This window comes from Petaurus breviceps, unplaced genomic scaffold (genome assembly GCF_028583685.1).
Source record: "Petaurus breviceps papuanus isolate PSGF00001 unplaced genomic scaffold, PetGlider_PUasm1.0 131, whole genome shotgun sequence".
Classification (NCBI taxonomy): domain Eukaryota; kingdom Metazoa; phylum Chordata; class Mammalia; order Diprotodontia; family Petauridae; genus Petaurus; species Petaurus breviceps.
Window position 1 is genome coordinate 4,440,568 of NW_027185674.1, and position 20,798 is coordinate 4,461,365.

General features: G+C 40.4%; 1 protein-coding gene across 3 annotated transcripts in view; it reads left to right on the forward strand.

Annotated features, from left to right (window-relative positions):
* Positions 1-11,112: 11,112 nt before the first annotated feature.
* Positions 11,113-20,798, forward strand: part of SMAD2 (SMAD family member 2) — a 102,656-nt gene continuing 92,970 nt past the window's right edge. Inside the window, exon 1 of one of the 3 annotated variants that reach the window (XM_069104703.1) lies at positions 11,113-11,222. The gene's annotated coding sequence lies outside the window, so the exon portion shown is untranslated. Of the gene's footprint in view, positions 11,266-20,798 lie in introns of all 3 variants that reach the window. The other 2 variants (XM_069104711.1, XM_069104702.1) reach the window with 2 other exon arrangements.

Genomic DNA, 20,798 nt, shown 5'->3' on the forward strand with positions numbered 1-20,798 from the left:
TTCCTTTTCCTTAATGTATTGAAATGCAGAGGAAGGATTTCTGTCCTTATTGAGGGCCTTTCAGTTCTAAAACGGGGTTTTGTTTTGTTTTTAGGAAAGCCAATTGCTATTAAATAAAATGTAACTAATCTGTCATATCATTGAAGTACCTACAAGAGCTTGTTAGAGTTTTCATAAAATGTTTCAATATACATTTGTGTCTGGTTTATGAAGATTCTGGAATTTTGTTGCCATAATCATACATCAGTCATTTGATGAAAAGAACAAAATATTCAGCCATCTAGATTCTCATAACATTCATTCAATATGATAATACTACTGGCTTTGTGAAAGAGAAATTCTTTACTCAATCTTCTCATACCTATATTTAACACAAATAAATGCAAGTTTCTGTCTTTTATTTTTTTAGCCATGTGATTTCATTTATGCAGGGAGAACCTGTGAGGGAACTGACCCTATCAATGCAGATCATCACCAGCTCTTTAACTTATGGTCTCGATAGCAGCCTGGAGCATCTGGAGGCCAAGTGACCTGCCTAGGGTCATGTAACAAATATGTCAGATGCAGGCCTTGAACTCACTGCTTCCTGACTCCAAGGATGTCTATTTATCCACCCTTTTCTGCTCTTTCTCATCACTACTGTCACCACTACTATAGGTTATCATTATTAATATTTCACATTTATATAACAAAGCATTTATAAAGGCAAAGATAATTGATAAAAAACCTTTGTACCCCATGGGTATCCTCATGATAATATACTATGGCTATTTTACAGTTGAGAAAAATGAAGTTTTAAACATATGTTTTGATTTGCATTCAGACACCATCTTTCTCTGGAGGTAGATGGTATTTTTCATCATGAGTCTTTGGGAATTGTCTTCGATCATTTTATTTCTTTTTTTAAATTCTTATTTCTTTTTAATTAATTAATTTATTTTTAGTTTTCAACATTCACTTCCATAAGACTTTGAGTTCCAAATTTGCTCTCCCTCCCTTCCCTTCCCCTACCCCAAGATAGCATGCAATCTGATACAGGTTCTACAAATACCTTCACATTAAACATTAGTCAAGTTGTACAGAAGGATTATAACCAATGGATTGAATGACAAGAAAGAAGAAACAAAACAAAAGAGAGAGTACTTTGTTTCCATCTGCATTCAGACTCTGTACTTTTTCCTCTGGATGTGGACAGCCCTTTCCATCATACGTATTTTGGAGTTGTCTTATAGCCTTGCATTGCTGAGAGGAGCCCATTCTGTCAAAGTTAGTCATCACACAAATGATGTGTCTATAATTGTGTACAATGTTCTCCTGGTTCTGCTCCCCTCACTCAACAGCAGTTTATGTAAGTCTCTCCAGGTTATTATGAAGTCTGTCTGCTCATTTTTTATAGCACAATAGTATGCCATTACATTCATATACCACAACTTGTTTAGCCATTCCCCAATTGATGGGCATCCCCTTGATTTCTGATTCTTTGACACCACAAAAAGAGCTGCTACAAATATTTTTGAATGTGTGGGTCCTTTTCCCGTCTCTTTGGGATACAGCCCTAGGAATGGTATTGCTGGGTCAAATGGCATTCATGGTTTTATAACCCTTTGGGCATAGTTCCAAATTGCTCTTGAGAATGGTTGGATCAGTTCACAACTATACCAAAAATGCATTAGTTTTCAATTTTCCCACCGCTTCTCTAACATTTATTATTTTCCTGTTTTGTCACATTAGCCAATCTGATAGGTGTGATGTGGTACCTCAGAGTTGTTTTGATTTGCATTTCTCTAATTAATAGTGATTTAAAGTATTTTTTTCATATGACTATAGATAGCTTTAATTTCTTCATCTGAAAACTGCTTGTTCAGATCCTTGGCCCATTTATCAATTGGGGAATGACTTATATTCTTATAAATTTGATTCAATTCCATATATATTTTAGAAATGAGGCCTTTATTACACTGATTGTGAAAATTGTTTCCTGGCTTTCTGCTTCCATTCTAATCTCAGTTGCATTGGTTTTGTTTGTGCAAAAACTTTTCAATTTAATGTAATCAAAATCATCCATTTTGCATTTCATAACATTCTCTATCTCTAGTTTGGTCATAAATTCTCCACTTCTCCATAGATCTGAGATGTCAACTATTCCTTGCTTTCCTAGTTTGCTTATAATATCAGCCTTTATATCTAGATCATGTACTCATTTTGACTTTATCTTGGTGTATGGTGTAAGATGTTGGTCTATGCCTAGTTTCTGCCATGCTACTTTCCAGTTTTCCCAGTAGTTTTTTTGTTTTTGTTTTTTGCCTTTTGGAGGGCAATTGGGGTTAAGTAACTTGCCCAAGGTTACATGGCTAGTTTTTTTGTGTGTGGGTCTTAAGTGTCTGAGGCCGGAACCGAACTCGGGTCCTCCTGATTCCAGGGCCCGTGCTTTACTCACTGCACCACCTACCTGCCCCTTCCCAGTAGTTTTTGTTAGTGAGTTCTTATCCCAGAAGCTGGGGTCTTTGGATTTATTAAGCAGTAGATTACTATAGCCATTGACTACTGTATCTTGCTTACCTAACCTATTCCACTGATTCATCACTTTGCTTCTTAGCCAGTATCGAGTAGTTTTGATGATGGTTGCTTTACAATACAATTTAAGATCTGGTATAGCTAGGCCACCTTCCCTTGCATTTCTTTTCATTTAATTCCCTTGGTATTTTGTACTTTTGTTATTCCAGATGAATTCTGGTTTTTTTTTTTTCTGGCTCTATAAAATATTTTTTTTGGTAGTTCGACTGGTATGGCACTGAGTAAGTAAATTAATTTAGGTAGAATTGTAATTTCTATTATATTAGCTTAGCAACTGATGTTTTTCCAATTATTTAGATCTGACTTTATTTGTGTGAAAAGCATTTTGTAATTGTGTTTGTAATTGTAATAGTTCCTGGGTTTGTCTTGGCAGGTAGACTCCCAAATATTTTATAATGACTACAGTAACTTTAAATGGAATTTCTCTTTTTCTCTCTTGCTGTTGGGTTTTGTTAGTAATATATAGAAATGCTAATGATTTATGTGGATATTTTTTATATCGTACAACTTTTCTAAAGTTGTTTATTATTTCAAGTAGTTTTTTCAGTTCATTCTCTAGGATTCTCTAAGTATACCATCATATCATCTGCAAAGAGTGATAGCTTTGTTTCTTCTTTGCCAATTCTAATTCCTTCAATTTCTTTTTCTTCTCTTATTCCTAAAGCTAACATTTCTAGTAAAATACTGAATAACAATGGTGATAATGGGTACCCTTTGTTTCAACATGATCTTATTGGAAATGCTTTTAGCTTATTCCTATTCCGTATAATGCTTGCTGATGGTTTTAGATAGATGCTACTTATTATTTTAAGGAAGACTCCATTTATATTCCTATGCTCTCTAGTGCTTTTTTTTTTTAATAGGAATGGGTGTTGTGTTTTGTGAAAAGCTTTTTTCGCATCGAGATAATCATATGATTTCTGTTAGTTTTGTTATTGATATGGTCAATTATGCTGATAGTTTTCCTAATATTGAACCAGTCCTGCATTCCTGGTATAAATCCTACCTGATCATAGTGTATTTTCTTTGTGATTAGTTGATGTAATCTCTTTGCTAACATTTTATTTAAAATTTTTTTTTCATCTACATTCATTAGGGAAATTGGTCTATAATTTTCTTTCTCTGTTTTCACTTTTCCTAGTTCAGGTATCAGCACCATATTTGTATCATAAAAAGAATTTGGTAGGACTCCTTCACCTATTTTCCCAGATAGTTTACATACTATTGGGATTAATTATTTTTCAAGTGTTTGATAGAATTCACTTGTAAATCTGTCTGGGATCATATTTCTGAGAATAGTTAAATCCTTCACAGTAGATCATTGTGAAATATTGCTGTTACTGTGTACACTGTTTTGGTTCTTCTTTCTTCTCTTTGAATCAGTTCAGTAAGTCCAGGTTTTTCTGAAAGCTGCTCATCATTTCTTATAGAATAATAGTATTCCATCACAATCATATACCACAACCTGTTCAGCCATTTACCAATTGATAGACATCCCCTCAATGTCCAATTCTTTGCCACCACACAAAGAGCTGCTATAAATATTTTGTTTCTTATCTTTTGGGAATATGGGCCTAGTAGTGGTATTTCTGAGTCAAAGTGCATGCAAAGTTTTATAGCCATTTAGGTATCGTTCTAAATTACTCTCTAGAATGGTTAGATCAGTTCACAATTACACCAACAGTGCATTACTGTCTCAATTTTCCAACATCTCCAACATCTGTTATTTTCCTTTTCTGTCATATTACCCAATCTGATGGATGTGAGGTAATACCTCAGAATTGCTTTAATTTACATTTCTCTAATAAAAAGCGATTTAGAGCATTTTCTGTATGACCAAAGATAACTTTGATTTCTTCCTCTGAAAACTGCCTATTCATGTCCTTTGACCATTCATCAATTGGGGCATGATTTGTATTCTTATAAATTTGACTCAGTTCTCTCTGTTTTAGAAATGAGGCCTTTATCAGAGAAACTTACTATAAAGTTTTTCACAGTTAGGATTACTGTGCATTTCCCTCCATTCTATTTCCCCCTTGTTTATCCTTCTGTCCTTCTCCTTTCACCCTGCCCCTCCTCAAAAGTGTTTTACTGACCACCACCTCCCCTAAACCACCTTCCCTTCTATCAGTCCTCTCTCCCTCCTCTTATCCCCTTCCTGTCTTACTTCCCTGTAGGGTAAGATAGATTTCTATACTCAACTGAAGGTGTATGTAATCCTCTCCTTGAAACAATTTCACTGAAAGTAAGGTTCAAGAATTGCCTGCCAGTCACCCCCTCCCCATCTTCCTCTCCACTGTATAAGCTCTTTCATGCCTTTTATGTGGGATAATCTACCCCCATCTACCTCTCCCTTCTCCCAGTGGATCTCTCTCTTTCTCATCCCTTAATTTTATTTTTTTTAGATATCATACCATCATGGTCAATTTATACCTGTGCCCTCAATCTATGTATACTTCTTTTTTTTTTTCCTTTTTGGAGAGGGGAGGGCAGGGCAATTGGGGTTAAGTGACTTGCCCAAGGTCACAGGGCTAGTAAGTGTTAAGTGTCTGAGGTTGGATTTGAATCCTGATCCTCCTGACTCCAGGGCTGATGCTCTATTCACTGTGCCACCTAACCACCCTTATATATACTTCTTGTAACTGCCCTAACAATGATAAAGTTCTTAGGCATCTTTCCATGTAGGAGTGTAAACATTTTAAACTTATTGAATCCTTTATGATTTCTCTTTCCTGTTTACCTTTTTTATGCTTCTCTTGACTGTTGTGTTTGAAAGTCAAGTTCTCCATTCGGTTCTGGTCTCTTCATCAGGAATGCTTGAAAGTTGTCTGTTTCACTAAATATATACTTTTTCCCCTGAAGGATTCTACTCAGTCTTGCTGGGTAGGTGATTCTTGGCTATAATCCTAGCTCCCTTGTCCTCTGGAATATCATATCCCAAACTTTCCCATCCTTTAACATAAGAGCTGCCAAATCTTGTGTTATCCTGACTGTGGCTCCATAATATCTGAATTATTTCTTTCTGGCTACCTACAATATTTTCTCCTTTTTCTGGGAGCTCTGGCATTTGGCTATAATATTCATTTGGGGATCTCTTTCAGCAAGGGACTGGTAGATTCTTTCAATGTCTATTTTACTCTCTGCTTCTAGGATATTAGGGCAGTTTCCTTTGATAATTTCTTGAAATATGACATCTAGGCTCTTTTTTTGATCATGGTTTTCAGGTAATCCAATACTTCTTAAGTTAACTCACCTTGATCTATTTTTCTAAGTCAATTGCATTTCCAATGAGATATTTCACAGTCTTCTTTTTTTATTATTCTTTCAATTTTTTTTTATTATTTCTTGATGTCTCATGGACTCATTAGATTTCACTTGCCTAATTCTAATTTAGAAGAAATTGTTTTCTCTAGTGAGTTTTGCACCCGTTTTTTTTTTTTTTGCTTTTTTTTGGGAGGGGGGAATGCAGAGCAATTGGGGTTAAGTGACTTGCCTAAGGTCAGATGGCTAGTAAGTGTTAAGTGTCTGAGGCCGGATTTGAACTCAGGTCCTTCTGACTCCAGGACTGGTGCTCTATTTACTGCACCACCTAGCCGCCCCATTTACTTCCTTTTCTATTGGCCAATTCTGTTTTTTAAGGAGTTCTTCTTCTCTTCACTGGATCTTTGTGCCTCTTTTACCATTTGGCCAATTCTGATTTTTAAGGTGTTATTTTTTTTTCAGTATCTTTTTTTGCGTGTGCTTCCTTCACTGAGCTGTTGATTCATTTTTCATGGTTTCTTTGCATCACTGTCATTTCTTTTCCCATTTTTTCTCTACCTCTTTTATTTGATTTTAAAACTCCTTTTTGAGCTCTTCTAGGAATCCTTTTTGGATCCAAGACCAATTCACATTTTTCTTTGAGGCTTTAGATATAGCTGTTTTGATTATGTTGTCTTCCTCTGAGTTTATGTTTTGACATTCCCTATCACCACAGTAAGTTTCTATGGTCAGGTTCTTTGGTTGTTTGCTAATTTTTTTCCTGGGTATTTCTTGACTTTTAACTTTATGTTAAAGTTGGGCTCTGCTCCCAGGGTAGAGAGAGCACTGTCCTAAGCTTCAGATTATTTGTGCTGCTTTTTAAGAGCAGCTATTTCTTTTGGGGGGGGGGGGAGGAAGGGGGAAATATCTTTAAATTTTCAGTTCTTCCAAAGTGGTATGATCTAAGGAAAGGTGTAGTCACTGTTCTCCTGGCTTATGCTCTTGTCTGGGAGTAAACACTGCACTCTTTCAGCCCTGTAACTGTGCCTCCCCTGTGGCCATATGTTCTGTTGTTCTAGTGACCCCTTTCACCCTGGGACTTCGACCTGGAAACACATATCAGCAATGTAACAGAGTCCTGCACCCAGTGACAAGAAAGGGTTTCCTGTAATTTCCTTCTTACCAGTTTTCTGACCCCCTCTCCCCTTACTCTCTGTGGGTTGAATCCGTCACCCTCAAGGCTTGCTGTTGCTTTGCCAAGGCCTGCTCTGTGCTGGACTGCACTCCATTCTCACCCCAATGAGACATACCTTTCCTGTCAACCTTCTAAGTTGTTTTGGGCTGGAAAATTGTTTCACTGTCCTTTTGCTGTTCCAGAATTTTCTTTGAGGTATCATTGTAAAGTTGTTTGATGGGAAATTTGATAGAGATGAGGCCTTTACTCTGCCACCTGTCAAGGTCTTTTGAAGCTTGACTTTATTTTCCAGGATTCTCTCTACCCCTTCCAGCACAATATAGTCTCCAAATGTGGTGAACATATCACCTATGCTTTTATCGAAGTCCATGATAAAATGTTAAATAGCAGAGAACCAAGCAGATATCTCTGTGGGTACTCCACTGGAGACCATCCTGCCATGCCAGCATTGAACAACTAACATGTACTGAGTCCAACTACTCAGCCAGTTCTAAATCCATCTAATTGTATCTAGCCCATGTCTCTCCATCTTCTCCATAATAATAGCAAGTGGTACTTTATCAAAAGCTTTGTTAAAATCTGGGCAAACTGTCTACAGCATTCCCTTCATCTACAAGTTTTATTAATTCTGTTCAAAAAGAAAGGAGATGAATTTGCCTTGACCTATTCTTTTTTTTTTTTTTAAGCAATTGGGGTTAAGTAACTTGCTCAAGGTTACACGGCCAGTTATTTTTTGTGTGGGTACCAAGTATCTGAGGGCAGAACCAATCCTGGGTCTCCGACACCGGGGCCAGTGCTCTTACTCACTTCACCCCCTGGTCGCCCCTTGCCATGACCTATTCTTGATGAAGTCATGCTGGCTCTTTGTAATCACTGTTTCAACCCTTCTAGAGGCTCACCAATCATCTCTTTAATGATATATTTTTTAATTTTCCCAGAAAGTGATGTTCATTGACCTAAGTTTAAAAACTGTTCTTTCTCCTCCCACTTAAAAAAAAATCAGAACCACATTAGCCCTTTCCTAATTTTGTGGTATCTCCTTTGTTTTCCATGATCTTTCAAATATCACTAACTGGACAAGCAGTCACATTCCTTCCAGGTCTTTTGTCATTTGAGTATGCAATTTAAGTGGACCAGAGGAATTGTTTTAATCAAGAACAACCAGATTCTCTTTTACCATCACGTTACTTGGGTATCAACTCACTGTTAGTCCTATTATTCTGTCATTCTGGTGTAGAGATCATTCTTTAACAAACAGAAGCAAAATAAGATTTGAGCAGTTTTTTCTTCTCTGTTGTCAGATATCATCACCCCATCTACTCCAAGCAAAGGTCCTGTCTCTTTTTTTTCTCCTAAAATAGCTTCTTTTTTTTTTTTTTTGCCTTTTGGAAGGCAATTGGGGTTAAGTAACTTGCCCAAGGTTACACGGCTAGTTTTTTTATGTGGGTGTTAAGTGCCTGAGGCCAGAACTGAACTCGGGTCCTCCTGACTCCAGGGCCAGCACTTTACTCACTGCGCCACCTAGCCGCCCCTAAAATAGCTTTAAAAACACTTTTTTGTTATCCTTAACTTCCCTTATCAGAAATAGATAATTTTAAGCTTTAGCATTATTTTTACAAGAGGGATCGTGTTCTTATATTCAACATGTTACCTGGCCTTAATTACATGATCTTTTAATCCACAAGATCCTACCTATCTTTAAAAATGTTTTTTATTCCTTTTAAACTTAAATACAAAACAAGAAAAAAGAAACATTTCTATATACACAGGTGAACATAATAGAGGATTTGATAGAAAACAATAAATTTCCATTTCAAGAAAACCTATGTAATTAATACTATGCATTGTTTTCAAAGCTCCCTGTTTTTCCTGTACTTTCTTCTAGGTTTTCTTTTGTTCTCTACAGTACATCTTTTATCTTATTTTTTTTCTCTTTCCACAGAAGGCTACACTTAAATGTGAATATATATGCATATATACATATACATACATATCTATAAGCATACACATGTGTATGTACACATATACATCCATGTAAGACCATACTATGCATATTTCTATTTGTCAGTTCTTTGTCTGGAGGTAGCATCTTCCTTCACAGTCCAAATCTTTCCATGTTTTTCTAAATCACCCAGCTCATCATTTCTTATATCATAGTAATATTGTATCACAATCATATACCCCATCTTATTTAGCCATTCCCCAATTGAGGGGCATCTATTTTAGCCTATGTGATAGGTGTAAGATAATATCTCAAAGTTGTTTTAATTTGCATTTCTCTAATTAATTATTCAGGGCATTTTTTTCATATGATTACATATCGTTTTGATTTCTTCATAAAAAACTGCCTGTTCATATCTCTTGACCCTTTATGAATTGGGGTATGACTCATATTCTTATAAATTTGACAAAGTTCTTTGTATATTTGAGAAATGATCTTTATCTGAAGAATCTATCTTTTCTCTGAACCTTTTGAAACCTGTCTCCCAATCTATGTCAGACTATGCCCAGATTTCCTCTCCATCTGTCAATTCTAGAAACGGTGTTCAATAAAAAGCTGATTTGACTGTTTGATATTTTCTTCTCTACGGGTTTTGGTACTCCCTAAATGGAAATGGCAGACTGTGACTGGAGGGCCATCACCTGAAAACCTCCTTACATTTCCATTGGGCTGATTTTGCAGTTCCACATCATGCATTGGACACTGGGAATAATTTAGGGTAATCAAAATGAATAAAAACAAAAATTCCAGCACAGATCCATGACTAGGATTTTGATGATATAATACTAGCCAAGGTGTCGAAGGAGGGAGAAACGGAAGGAAAGGGTGGAGGAGGAGAAGAGGCACTAGGTGGCTCAGTGAACAGAGCACCGGCCCTGGAGTCAGGACTGAGTTCATCTTCGGCCTCAGACACCTAACACTTACTAGCCTTGTGACCTTGGGCCCGTCACTTAACCCCAACTGCCCTGCCTTCCCCCCTCCAAAAAGCCAAAAAGAAATTGCTTTTGAAAGGTGAAAGAATGAAGGCAGAGTAGAAGTTGGTGAAGGGCAATGTGGTAGAATGAGTTCTAATACTAGCTCTGCTATTTAGTCCCTACTTCCTCTCTTTGGGCCTCCGTTTCCTCCAGTGAAAAACAAGGGGACAGGATCTGGCGGCCTCGGAGGTCCTCGAGGTTCACAGGTGCAGCTGACACAAGCCCGCACCAAACTCTCAGATGAAGATGGAGCCCCGCCCCTCTAGGCCATCCTACCGTCCTTTGCTCGGGGAGGCGGTTTTGTCTCCGCCCCCTCATTTACATACAAGCCCCTCCCGGCTCCTTGACCACGCCCCCTTCCCTTTCTCGCTCCCATTTGTCTCGGAGGGTGATGGGGCCGAGAGCTCCCGTCACCCTTTTGCCTTCCTAGTCTTCCCTCCCCAAAGGGTGGGTTAAATCCCCTAATGGAGAGGGGGTAGGCCCTACACCAGCCCCGCCCCGTGACCATTCTGTGAGAGCCAAGGGGGTGAGGGCCTGGGGAAGGGGTGGAAAGCCGGCGGGGCTGAGGCACCCTGGGCGGGGTAGAAACAGGGGTGGGTCCTTTTGCTGGGATTATTTTCCCTACGCGGCAGGTTACTTTATGTTCCGACCGAGCCCGTCCTTTCCCCTCCCCCACTCCCCACCGCCAGTGAATCTCCTGTAGACGCGGCCGAGAGGAATCCACCGAAACCGCTGCCTTCCTGGCCCCTCCCCCACACCACCTCACGTTCTACGGGGGAGGCGGGACCCATCGGCTAGCTGCGTTTCCCGTCCGATTCAGGGAAGCCGACGCGCCGCGCACGCCCCGGCCTCGGAAGTTTCTGATTCGTCGAGGTAGCTGTCGGTCAGATCGGGTGGGTTAGGAGGGAGTGGCGAAGGAGAAAAAGCGAAGAAGGTGCTAGTCCGCAACTCTCTCCCCCTGGCGCACTTGAGCTCCCTTCCCCCGCCCCCCGCCCCCCGGCCCCCCCCCCCCCCCCCCCCCCACCCCCGGCCCCCCCCCCCCCATATCTCCTGAGCGCGCGGAGCGCTCCTTACGCCCTAACGGGCGGGCGGGGGCGCCAATCAGCGGGCGGCAGGGTGCCAGCCCCGGGGCCGTACCGACGAATCGCCGGGGCCCGGGGCCCGGGCCAGGAGGCGGGTTTTACCCTCACGGCCGCGGCGGCGGAGGAGCAGCGGCGGCAGCGGCAGCGGCAGCTAGGTAGCTAAGGCGAGAGAGAGCCGAGCGAGCCGGCGGCCGGGAGGTTGGTTCGCTGCGCGGTGGGGGGCAGGGAAGCCGCGCGGGCCGGCTTGTCGCGCGTGTGTGCGTGTGTGCGTGTGTGCGTGTGTGTGTGTGTGTGTGTGTGTGTGTGTGTGTGTGTGTCTGCGGGCTCGCGCGTGAGGGAGGGGAGGAGGGGCGAGCGGCGGGACACGCACGTCCCCACGCCCTCCCTTATTTTCTCCTCCCCTCCGGCGTGGGCGGACCGGGCGGTGGCTCCTCTCCTCCCCCCCCTTTCCCTCGACCCCTCCCCAACCTGCGGCCTCCCGCGGCCTCCCCCGGCCCGCGGGCCGGCTCCTGGCCGGGACTCTCCCTCCTCTGGGGGAGGGGCGGAGGGAGCGGGTTTTCAGTTCCGCCTGAAATCGCCCATTTCCACTCCCCCCTCCCCCTCCTGCCCCAGGCCCCTCCATCCCATTCCGGGGAGGAAGCAACAAAAGGTCCGGGCGGGGGGCTCGGGGACGCGTGTGTGCCCTGCTTCGGGCCGCGGCGCCTCCTTTACCGGGGGTGAGTGGGATGGTGATGGCAGCGCCCTGGCTGCGGGGGGGGTCCCCGAGGAGCCGCGCGTGCACCGGGGACGTTGGGTCAGCCCTGCGCGCCTAGGCGCCCTAGGGGCCGCTCCCTAAAGTGACTGGCCGTGAAAGTTGGTGCGGGAGGCTGGCGGCCCGCTTCCTCGTCCTGGAGACGGCGGGGGGCCGTCCCAGACAAAGGAACCCTTGGCTTCTCTGGCCCCTTTCTCTTCCCTGACTCCAAGAGGCCGAGAGGGAGGGAGGCGTGTGCTCCGAGGGAGCCCCGGAAGGCCTGAGTGACCCGGGCAGCGGAGGGACACCTGCCCAGGTGTCAGAGTCTGTAGGCGGGCCTTGGGGAGCGGAGCCCGGTGTGTAAAGAAAGCGCCGTCCGCTCTTGTTTCCCTTGATTTACCTCACTCCAAAGTCCCAGTTGGACCCCAAGTTCGGGTGGGCATGTCCCGGTCTCGCCCTGCCCTTGGGCCCGCAGAGCAGAGGGGCGGGTTCGTTATTCCGCCGATCCAGAGCGCGGACAGGTTAGCCGCCAGCGGCGTTCTTGTGTGCGTCCTCCGCAGTCTGTCAGCGGCGGGGCTTGGAGGGTCCTCGATAGCCCTGGGAGAGGCCGTGTTAGAGGTGACTGGGTAGCCCTTCCTGCCGCAGACGAGGGAGCGGAGGCGCCAGGTGGCCCCCTGCTGCTGCGCCGGGGGCTCTTCTCTCCTCTGCCTACCGGGTGACTCTTGTGCCGCTGTACGCAGTGGAGTCGGGAACTTTAGGGTCTGGATTCATGGAGTCTCTGTAGCTTTTTCATCACACGAGGGGATATCAAGAAGTCAGAAGAGAAGGAAGAGTAAGGGGAATATTCTGAACTATGAGTCATGTTTTTGGTGTATTTTTTAAAGTTAGGGTATTTGAGAAACCCTCTTTAGTTATTCATGTTTTAGCACGGACTTCTACTTTTTTCTAAAATGACGTAGGAAACCCCATTTTTTCCTGCCTTCTACTATCCTGCCAGCTCCTCAAACCTAATATTTCTACAGTTGAACTTCTTCCTGCTTCCTAACTTGTATATTTCTGTAGATGGCACCAGCCATCTTTTTAAGGATGGAGGCTTTGAACTTCAGTCACCTGTTTCTCGAGACAACTACATCCGCTAAGTCTGATGGATTCCACACGGTTATTGCATCTCTTGCATCTACCCTCTACATTTTCCCTCTCCGCTTGGAGTAACTCCTCTGCTTTGAGGTTCCATCAACTAGACTTTTCTTACAGTTCTTCACTGGCCTTCCTGCCTTCAGTCTGCTTAGAATCTATCCTTTCCAATAACTTTCCCAGGGTCCCACTTCAATTATGGGTGCTCTCCTCACAAAACTTCAGTAGATCCTCATTGTGTGCTGAATAAAGTATACATGCCTGATCCTGACATTGAAGGCCATCAATAAACGGACTCCAAAAAACAAAGATCTTTGTATATCCAATTTTCTCATACAACTTTCTTTTCCTGCATTGTTTTGCAGACACACTGAACTGTTCTACATCCCTTTTTTCATTGTACTCCCTTTTTCAAGTTCCCCTCCCTCCTTCCTTTAGGGTGAGTGTTCACTCATTCTCCGAGTACACTTTTTAAAAATTTGAGTGATGAAAGATTCATAGGATTTAGGACTGGAGCCCTTTCATTTTATTAATGAAAAAATTGAGACCCAGGGATGTTTAAATAGCAGAACCGAGATTTGAACCCAGCTCTTTTGACTCCAGAAGCCAGTTCTTAAAAAAAAAAAAATCATCAACCAGTGAGCATTTATTAAGCTCTACTATGTGCCACCCATAATGCTAGATGATGGGGAAATAGATACAAAAAATAAAATTAATTACATTCTTAAGAAGCTTACAATCCATCAGGGGTGACATCTCACCCACCCCCCATGAATAAATATATACGTATACATATAGAATAAACAAAATAAAGATATGATATTTAATCGTTGTTAAATCTGAACATGATGACTATGTTGCCAATTATAAATATTACTTATTAAGTGAAATTCAATCTTTTATAACCTTATTATCTTCAGTGTTTCATGGTGCCTTGCATATAGTATGTGTAGGTTATTGATTGGATTCAGTAACCTTATTTTTAGTCGGTAACCAAACTTTATGCAGTGATATGGGGCAATTTAGACTTATGTACACTCTCTCCTGAAATTGTTTATTTTTATTTTTGTTTTTTAGAAAAAAACTACATTGAATATCTTTGTTTGATTAACAGTTTGACAGAAGCCCTGCATATGCATTAAACTATACATGGAGCTATAGAAGTGGCTTCCTGCTTTCCAAACACATTCCAGCACAAGTCCTTACTTAACAGGACCAGAAAGCACAGCACTGCCGCTTCCTTCAAGATGAGGTTTTTCTTTTTTTATTTTTGTCCCACAAATATTCAAGTCCCAAGAATTTTAGATGCTGAAAGTGAATTGTAAGAGTCATTTTGTTGAAAGTCCTTCATTTTTTCCTTGAGAGGGGAAAAATGGGAGCTGAAAAGGGACATAGCTTAGCTTTGAATAATCTGCTGAGCTATCAGTGCATTTTTGAATTATACAAATACTTTCAGTTTTGGCGTTTAGTTGCAAAAGGTTTCTTTGTTCTTTTTTCGGTGGGAGTTGAATTTTGATTTTTGACATAACAGTCTGGCAGATGGGACTTGATCCATATTACTGGAGCATTTTGGTTAGAATGTAGGGAGACTTGAACCAGAGTCAGAGGATTCCTTCAATTTCTTTTGTGAGGAAAAAAAGGTCAAGACTGAAATGTAACAATTGCTTTAAACCCTAGAAAGCCTCCTTCATAAAAATACAGACTTGGACCATTTGTGTTTTTGCCACAGTGGAATTAGAAAAGTAGAAGATTAATTCATTCTATATTCACTGAAGATTTACATGAAGGGAATTCTGCCAACCTGCAAATGACTAACAAGAATAGATACCAAAGTCACTGCCCTGGTGTGTGCCTGCCAACACTCGTTTCCCTTACTATTTATTCTTGCCTGTCACTGAATTCATCACCAAACAGGAGATGTCGGCATCAGGTGTGCATATTTTTCCACAGCATCATTTGGAATCATCGTTGTGTTTTCTGGGGGAACACTTTTCCAGTTGTATAAGGAAAAACAATTCAATTTGCTTAAATTTGTGATACCCAACCTTTCAGGGATCCACTTGTTGAACAGAGAAATATTCTTACAGACAAATTGGATAATTCCCTGCCCACAGGTACCTTTGTAGAAGGTTGTCTAAGGAGGGGAAAGAAAATATAATTTTAGATGGTTTTTACAAGAATTCTGGTGAAACGTTCAGAGGCAAGTTTTTTTGTTTTTTTAACCTTTTGTATAAATCTAGATTTTTGTTCCAGAATGAAGGACAACAGCCAGCCCTTTCAAATTAAATATAGTTATACCTCAGTGGGTTTCAACACAGCTATTATTGCTTTTCTCCCATCTAGAACATCTCTCTATAAGTAAGCAAAAGGACTTTATACCAATAAAAAGGATGTGACAAAGTCCATGCACTTACCTTTGTGTACTACCTATAAGGGATATCCCTCAAGCCATGACCTAAGGGTTAATTTTCTTTCTTTATACACAGTTCTGAAAAGCTTTGTTGTCTACTTTCTAAGTTAAAACCAGGCAGATTGTGGTGAAATTCAAGAGTGTTGGGTTTGGAGACAGAATCTTGGTTCATATCCTGACTGGGGCAACCACTTAATTTCTCTGGGCTTCAGTTTCATTATCTGTAAAGCAAGGGGTTGGAATAGATGATGTTCCTGCTCTAAATATATGAACCAATGAAACTGAGGATTGCTAATTAATGAGGGATTAACAAAAAATGACAGTTGATACCCCATGTAAGAAAGAGAAGACCAAAAAACTACAAAGACAGAACTCAAGCATTTATTCAATAGTGCAGGCTCTCCGAGTACAGTTTGGCATAATTGATGTTCATGATAATGGCAAGGTTATCAAGAAAAGGCTAATATAGGGTAGTCATTTTAAAGAACATAAAGTCTGAGAACTTACATGAATAGAAGTCTGAGAAGTATATAAGTGTTTGAATAAGATTTCCATCCAAAACAGATAATTTAAACTTTGGTGCTTAAACCCCAGCTTTCTGGAAAATGGCTGCTCTTTTAAAATAGCTTATTCCGTAAAGGTTCTGGACAGACAAAAGTTTTGCTGTATTTATTATTGGTAATCACTAGTAGGCACTTTCTACTCTGTCCAAGGCACTTGTGCATGCTCCTTGTTGCTAAAAAGTTTTTTATAATGCCTTGCAAGTTGCCATTGTACCACACCAAGAACTCATTCTAGTCCCATGGGAAAAATAGGCAGTTGACTTATGCCACGCACAGCCTTTATGAATTAGAATCTTTCGTCATATCTATATCTATCTGTCTATCTGTACTTTAAATTCTTGTACACATATGATGAAATTGGCTCATAGAGTCAGACCCTGGGAGAAGTAAAAAATACATACCAAACAAGTCCAGACCTGCACCTGCATGGACAGGTTATCATTCCTTTCCTTTGTATCCTTCCTACATCTCTTTATCCAATAGGTAATTAAAAAAAAATGTTCATTAAGCATTTACTACAGAGAAGCCACTGCTGATTATACAATAGGAGAATCCTTTTATGAATAACATGGTAAATTGTTGTAAAGGCACTTAGATTCTAGTTGTAAAGACTAGTATACAAATATAAAATGAATTAGAATAGAGAATCTGTATAAAAGAGCTCTTTTAATTGGAAGGCAGGAAGTGAAAAGTCTAGAAGGGTCCCTACAATGAGTGAGAACAATGATCCAGGGGTATCGGAACTTCAGCAAAGATATATTAGTGGGAAAGGCTTGGATAAATTTGGGAAATGGTAGGTAATCTAGTTTCACTGGAACCCAGAGTTATAGAAGGGGACAGAGTATTTGGTAATGTTGGAAAATTGAAATTTTGTTGTGAAGGGCTGAGGAGTTCAAATGGTAGACAGCTGAGGAGCCATTAAAGGTGTTTGAATGGGGTGGCTTGTATATAGTGTGGTGAATGTTGTGTTTATCCAAATTAGTCTAGTCCATATCTCCATCTCTTCCTTTCTCTTGTCACAGTTTTTTCTAAACCAGATGCTCCCAATATATGGGAATAGTTTTGCAAGTGGTCTTGAATCCATAAGTATGCACCCGTACTGTCTGAAGACTGAATATCTTCCACGTGTATATTACTATTTTTCAAATGTATGTGAATGATATTCTACAGTAACAATAAGTTACAGATTCATTTAAAAGTTAATGAATTTATTGTTTTCTTGTTGACATGGTGGGTTTTTTTTTTTGTTTTGTTTTTTCATTCAAGGTATCCTAATAAAGCAGCTAATATAATTTGAGGATCTGCCAAATTATGCGACCTTTAAAAAGGGATCCTTGTACTTTTTAAGTATTCCTTTAAACTACTTGTTCGATTGTTTTTCATTTGTGTCTGACTTGTGGTGACCCCATTTGGGGCCTTCTTGGCAGAGACACTGGAGTGGTTTGCCGTTTCTCATTTTACAGATGAGGAAACTAAACAAGGTATAGTGACTTGCCCAGGGTCATACAGCTAGTTATTGTGCTAGGTCAGATCATGCATCTTCCTTACTTCATGCCCAGCAGTGCCACCTAGCTGCCTTTTATATTCCTTATTCGAATGTGAATGTCTATCCTCTGAGGACCTTCCTTGGGCCTTACTTGGAAGAGAATTTCAAGGGAGCCAGTTTCTGGAGCCTTTTGGGAAAAAGAATGGTTGAAATGTAGCAGTTTAGTAGTTAAAAATAAAATCTTATGTGCCATATGGAGTATAGATCACTTCGTTAATAACACCACATTTTCTAGTGCTTTATAATTTATAAAGTGCTTTCCCTGGTGTTGCAAGTAGCATTTTGTCCATTGTACAGAAAAGGAAAAAGGAGACTTGGAGGTGGCGACTTGCTCATTGTCACAGAACTTAGCAAACTCTTGGGTCCCTTCCTTGCCGACGCTAAATTGAGATTATTTTTGTGGATTGGTGCTGAGTTTATATAGGCTACTCATAGAATTATTTTTATCATCCTTGTAATTTCGAGACAATAGTAGGTATTACTAGTTATTCACATTTAATTTTTGCAAAGTGCATTTTCATATCCTTATAATAAGATTTAGGATTTGCCAGTATTATTTCCATTTTATAGGTGTGGAAAAAGCCTCTGAAAGGTTAAGGCATTTGTCCAGGGTCATAGAAAGAGTTAGTAGAGCCTGTCTGTTTCCAGCTCATTTCAAATTCATATACTTTCCCATATGTCCTGTTATCTCTGAGGCTTTTGACACTACAAATAATAGTGATAATTGATCAGGAAAAAACTGTAGAATCATTGAATTAATCACTTAAAATTGGTCAAAAACAAACTAAGATAAGATTCTAACAAGTCATGACTTACTTTTTCTGACCAAAGCTTGTATATTTATTTTTGTTTTACTAAAAAATAGTTGCCTGTGCTTCTGCCTGTGTCCAACTTTGATTTCCAGTTGATATTCTCCACCCTTTCCCTCCCACTCTTACCTCCCCACCCCTTAGTGAAAAGCCTAGAGGAAGAATTGATAAATCTGCTTATCTAATGCTTTCTACTGACTTAGAGATTATCAACTACAACTACAGCTAATATTTTTTTGCAACAGCAAGCTAGAAGCTTTGTATTTCCCCCTGAAAATAGCACAGTGTTCTACTCACAGTTGGCTTCTGCTAAATGTTTATGAATTTGCTGATTGATTGGAAAGGTCTAGCGGGGCCTGGAACAGTGTTGAAATAAGTACCAGCCCAGTTCTTTTACTCTACCATATCTATTCTCAGTTTTCAGTAGTATTAAACAATTCAATTTTGGTCTGTAAATTTTGAAATTGTCTTCTTACAACCTTGAGGATACATCACAGAAATTATTAGAGAATTTTTATTTCTGTATTTCTGTTTGGACTTCTAGGACAGTCTACTTTTTGTTGGCATGAATATATTTTTAATAGGTTTAATTTATCTTGAAAATTTGGGTATTTTAAAATTTGAGGATTTTGAGTTAGAAAAGATCTTAGAGATCCTCCAGTTCAGTCCATCCAAAAAATAATAATACAAGCCAACATTTATATAGTGCTTATTATGTGCCAGAATTGTACTAATTGCTCTTACAGCTACCTCATTTGAGCCTCACAACGACCCAGGGTCCTGTTAATGGTCCCCATTTTACAGATGAGGCAAATACAAAAGGTTCACTTATCTGCCAAGGCCACACTGCTAGGAGGTGTCTAAGGCTGGATTTGAACTCAGATCTTCCCAATACAATACCCAGCAGCTCCTGGCTGCCTGGAAAGTATCTAAGTACCATTACGTTAGACACTGAGGCTACAAAGACAAGATGAAAAATTAGTCCCTCCCTTCCGGAATCTTGTTTTCTAATGAGGGGTTCTGAGCAGATAGTACCATAAGAGCTTCCCTTTGAGGGAGGCAATTGAACTGAGTCTTTAAGGAAGTTGGGGATTCTAAGAGGCAAAGGAAAGGAAGAAAGGTGTTTCTGGCCTTGGGATAGCCTGGACAAAAGCACAGAGGTGAGTTCAGGTGTGATGCTGAGTTCAGGAAACATCAAGTCAACTGGTTTGGTTGGCACATAGCCAACAAATCAAAAAGGACACAAAAGAGGGTCATTTGAAGTAAGCCTGACAAAAAGGTAGGTTGGGATGATATGGAATGGAAGAGCATTTAGAAGCTCCCACTGTAAGCTCTGAATATACAAACAAGCCCATCTCTGCTCTCAAGGAGGTCATGTTTTTTGTTTTTTCTTTCTTAGCCAAAGTAAAGCAAAGTTTATTAAAGATTCACCATAATGGGTAAACTTTTTTTTTCAATTTATTTATTTATTTTTAGTTTTCAGCATTCATTTCCACAAGATTTAGAGTTTCAAATTTTTCTCCCCGTCTCTCCCCTACCCCCCACCCTAAAATAGTGAGCCTACTGAATATCCCTGCCCCAGTCTGTTCTCTCTCATATCCCCCCCCATCTCCCTCCCCCCACTGCCTGACTTTTCGAGCAAGATGGATTTCTATTTCCTGTCTATCTTATTTCCCAGTTGCATGTAACATGCATTCACATGTTTCTTGAAACTTTGAGTTCCAGAGTCTTTCCCTTCTTCCCTCCTCATCCATCTCCACTGGGAAGACAAGCAGTTCAATATTTTGAATCAACATTATAGCAGGTTGTACATATGTAGTTACTCAAAACATTTCCATAATAATAATATTGTGAAAAACTAATTATATTTTCCTCCATCCTATCCCACCCCCCACTTACTGTCTTTTCTACTTTGACCCTATCCCTTTCCTTTTTTTTTTTTTTTTTTTTACCCTATCCCTTTGAAAAGTGTTCTTGAACTACCCTCTCCCCCAATCTGCCCTCCCTTCTATCACCCCCCCCCTAATCCCCTTCCCCTCTGCTTTCCTGTAGGGCAAGATACCCAATTGAGTATGTATGTTATTGCCTCCTTAAGTGAAATTCAGTGAGAGTAAGGATGACCCATTCCTTTTCACCTTCTTGCTCTTCCCCTCCGTTGTAAGTGTTCTCTTGCCTCTTTTATAAGAGAGAATTTACCCTATTCTATCTCTCCCTTTCTCCTCCCAATATATTTCTCTCTCACCTCTTAATTTTATTTTTAAGATATCATTCCTTCATATTCAACCCATCCTGTGCTCTTTGTCTATGTATACACGTACACACATGTGTACACACTTACATATATTTATTTATACACACATATGCCCTTCTATACATATGCACAAATGTATGTATACATGTATGCATATATATTCCCTTCAACTATCCTCATATTGAGAAAAGTCTCATGAGTTACAATTATCATTTTTCCATGTAGGAATGTAAATAGTTCACCTTTAATAAATTACTTATGATTTCTTTTCCCTGTTTACCTTCTCAT